At 50.0% G+C, this 2500-nt stretch overlaps 10 non-coding genes across 10 annotated transcripts in view; 2 read left to right on the top strand and 8 right to left on the bottom strand.

Moving 5' to 3' along the window:
- Nucleotides 1–306: 306 nt before the first annotated feature.
- trnaa-agc (transfer RNA alanine (anticodon AGC)) lies at nucleotides 307–379 on the top strand. Its single transcript has one exon. It is a non-coding gene; the product is annotated as a tRNA-Ala (tRNA).
- A 152-nt stretch (nucleotides 380–531) lies between these two features.
- Nucleotides 532–603, bottom strand: trnaq-uug (transfer RNA glutamine (anticodon UUG)). The gene has a single exon. It is a non-coding gene; the product is annotated as a tRNA-Gln (tRNA).
- Nucleotides 604–732: 129 nt separating this feature from the next.
- trnaf-gaa (transfer RNA phenylalanine (anticodon GAA)) lies at nucleotides 733–805 on the bottom strand. The gene has a single exon. It is a non-coding gene; the product is annotated as a tRNA-Phe (tRNA).
- Nucleotides 806–901: 96 nt separating this feature from the next.
- trnai-aau (transfer RNA isoleucine (anticodon AAU)) lies at nucleotides 902–975 on the bottom strand. The gene has a single exon. It is a non-coding gene; the product is annotated as a tRNA-Ile (tRNA).
- Nucleotides 976–1072: 97 nt separating this feature from the next.
- On the bottom strand, nucleotides 1073–1144 carry trnap-ugg (transfer RNA proline (anticodon UGG)). Its single transcript has one exon. It is a non-coding gene; the product is annotated as a tRNA-Pro (tRNA).
- Nucleotides 1145–1673: 529 nt separating this feature from the next.
- trnaa-agc (transfer RNA alanine (anticodon AGC)) lies at nucleotides 1674–1746 on the top strand. Its single transcript has one exon. It is a non-coding gene; the product is annotated as a tRNA-Ala (tRNA).
- Nucleotides 1747–1900: 154 nt separating this feature from the next.
- On the bottom strand, nucleotides 1901–1972 carry trnaq-cug (transfer RNA glutamine (anticodon CUG)). Its single transcript has one exon. It is a non-coding gene; the product is annotated as a tRNA-Gln (tRNA).
- A 114-nt stretch (nucleotides 1973–2086) lies between these two features.
- trnaq-uug (transfer RNA glutamine (anticodon UUG)) lies at nucleotides 2087–2158 on the bottom strand. Its single transcript has one exon. It is a non-coding gene; the product is annotated as a tRNA-Gln (tRNA).
- Nucleotides 2159–2294: 136 nt separating this feature from the next.
- On the bottom strand, nucleotides 2295–2367 carry trnaf-gaa (transfer RNA phenylalanine (anticodon GAA)). Its single transcript has one exon. It is a non-coding gene; the product is annotated as a tRNA-Phe (tRNA).
- A 96-nt stretch (nucleotides 2368–2463) lies between these two features.
- Nucleotides 2464–2500, bottom strand: part of trnai-aau (transfer RNA isoleucine (anticodon AAU)) — a 74-nt gene continuing 37 nt past the window's right edge. Inside the window, exon 1 of the tRNA in view lies at nucleotides 2464–2500. This exon is cut by the window's right edge and continues 37 nt beyond it. This is a non-coding gene — a tRNA (tRNA-Ile).

Genomic DNA, 2500 nt, shown 5'->3' with positions numbered 1-2500 from the left:
CCAAGTGGATCGTTTGTAATAAAGCAACAACAACAAGAAAGCCCAAAAAACAACATTAAAAACACTGAATGAAACAAGCAAGCATTAGAAGAAATGAGTCTAAAAACAAACAAGTTGGCGGCGATCATAATAACCAAAAGCAAAGAAGACAAATAGCAACAACAAAAGAAAGAAAAAATTAACTGCAATGGAAGAAATGACACACCTCGAGACAAGGTCAAAGGCAAAGGAATGAAAGTGGGCCTTTGAATGGATTCAATAATGGTGGTGGACCTAACAGGGAGAAGATTCTGCCTTCTGCGGCCAGGGGAATTAGCTCAAATGGTAGAGCGCTCGCTTAGCATGCGAGAGGTAGCGGGATCGATGCCCGCATTCTCCAAAGGGCTCCAGCCCTTTTAACCATTACACCATGGAACCTTGACGAGAGAGGCCGCTGCTCAGAGGAAAGCAAAGAAGAAGTGGCTTACGGCTCACCAGCAACAAAAATAAAGTTGAGCCTTTTTTGTTTTTATCTGCCGCAAGAAGGCACGTAGGTTCCACCGAGATTTGAACTCGGATCGCTGGATTCAAAGTCCAGAGTGCTAACCGTTACACCATGGAACCACGAGCGCCTCTTTGACAGCTGACCTGGAGGTAGATAGTGTTGCGGCTAGGGGGAACCAGTCAGAGAGAGGGGTTGTATCCCAGTGAGTTTTGGTCACTGGCCACCCTCGACCAAAAGAAAGCTGCATCTGCCGAAACCAGGGATTGAACCAGGGACCTTTAGATCTTCAGTCTAACGCTCTCCCAACTGAGCTATTTCGGCCACATCCCCCTAGGGTTTGGTCTGCAGGGGTTTACGTGACACAACCCGTCGCTTTGAGAGAAGAGCAGAGACGAGCTAACAGAGAACAAAAGACGTTGGCCCGTACGGGGATCGAACCCGCGACCTTGGCGTTATTAGCACCACGCTCTAACCAACTGAGCTAACCGGCCTGGCTCCGGCCAGACGTCTGCCCAATTTCCCCAAAGTTTGCTGACTGCTCGTGGGCCCCTTAGCAGGCAGAAAAGCTTCAGGACCAAGCCTGACCACGGGCTCGTCCGGGATTTGAACCCGGGACCTCTCGCACCCAAAGCGAGAATCATACCCCTAGACCAACGAGCCACGCTCACGCAGCTGGCGCACCGCCGCCTGTCCTCGAGCGACGCTCTTCACGTGGCTTTGAATGCAGGGAGCATCCGGAAGTCTGCGCTTGTGGCAAAAAGCACCTCGATTTCTGAGAAACTTGTTTCTGCCCTGCTCTACTCACCCTGTTACGGTCCTCAGGGGTGCAGACTTACTTGACCGCAACAGTCACTTCTGATACAGGATCACAATCTTGTGAAAGCCAAGTGGATCGTTTGTAATAAAGCAACAACAACAAGAAAGCCCAAAAAACAAGATTAAAAACACTGAATGAAACAAGCAAGCATTAGAAGAAATGAGTCTAAAAACAAACAAGTTGGCGGCGATCATAATAACCAAAAGCAAAGAAGACAAATAGCAACAACAAAAGAAAGAAAAAATTAACTGCAATGGAAGAAATGACACACCTCGAGACAAGGTCAAAGGCAAAGGAATGAAAGTGGGCCTTTGAATGGATTCAATAATGGTGGTGGACCTAACAGGGAGAAGATTCTGCCTTCTGCGGCCAGGGGAATTAGCTCAAATGGTAGAGCGCTCGCTTAGCATGCGAGAGGTAGCGGGATCGATGCCCGCATTCTCCAAAGGGCTCCTGCCCTTTTACGCGCACGTCCCCAAGGAGACAGACTGCGCTTTTTGCGGTGCGAAACGTACCCTCGCAGTTGCGTGAGCCTTTGGGGCCCACTGCTGTCAAAAGAATTTCTCAGAACGGGCCCTACGCACATTCGTGGCAAAAGCATGTCCCACCGAGATTTGAACTCGGATCGCTGGATTCAGAGTCCAGAGTGCTAACCATTACACCATGGAACCTTGACGAGAGAGGCCGCTGCTCAGAGGAAAGCAAAGAAGAAGTGGCTTACGGCTCACCAGCAACAAAAATAAAGTTGAGCCTTTTTTGTTTTTATCTGCCGCAAGAAGGCACGTAGGTTCCACCGAGATTTGAACTCGGATCGCTGGATTCAAAGTCCAGAGTGCTAACCGTTACACCATGGAACCACGAGCGCCTCTTTGACAGCTGACCTGGAGGTAGATAGTGTTGCGGCTAGGGGGAACCAGTCAGAGCGAGGGGTTGTATCCCAGTGAGCTTTGGTCACTGGCCACCCTCGACCAAAAGACAAAAGAAAGCTGCATCTGCCGAAACCCGGGATTGAACCAGGGACCTTTAGATCTTCAGTCTAACGCTCTCCCAACTGAGCTATTTCGGCCACATCCACCTAGGGTTTGGTCTGCAGGGGTTTACGTGACACCACCCGTCGCTTTGAGAGAAGAGCAGAGACGAGCTAACAGAGAACAAAAGACGTTGGCCCGTACGGGGATCGAACCCGCGACCTTGGCGTT

The sequence above is a fragment of the Garra rufa genome, unplaced genomic scaffold, assembly GCF_049309525.1.
Source record: "Garra rufa unplaced genomic scaffold, GarRuf1.0 hap1_unplaced_001, whole genome shotgun sequence".
In the NCBI taxonomy this organism is placed as follows: domain Eukaryota; kingdom Metazoa; phylum Chordata; class Actinopteri; order Cypriniformes; family Cyprinidae; genus Garra; species Garra rufa.
The sequence above is the reverse complement of the archived record's forward strand: the minus strand, read 5'-3'. Positions and strand labels throughout refer to the sequence as shown.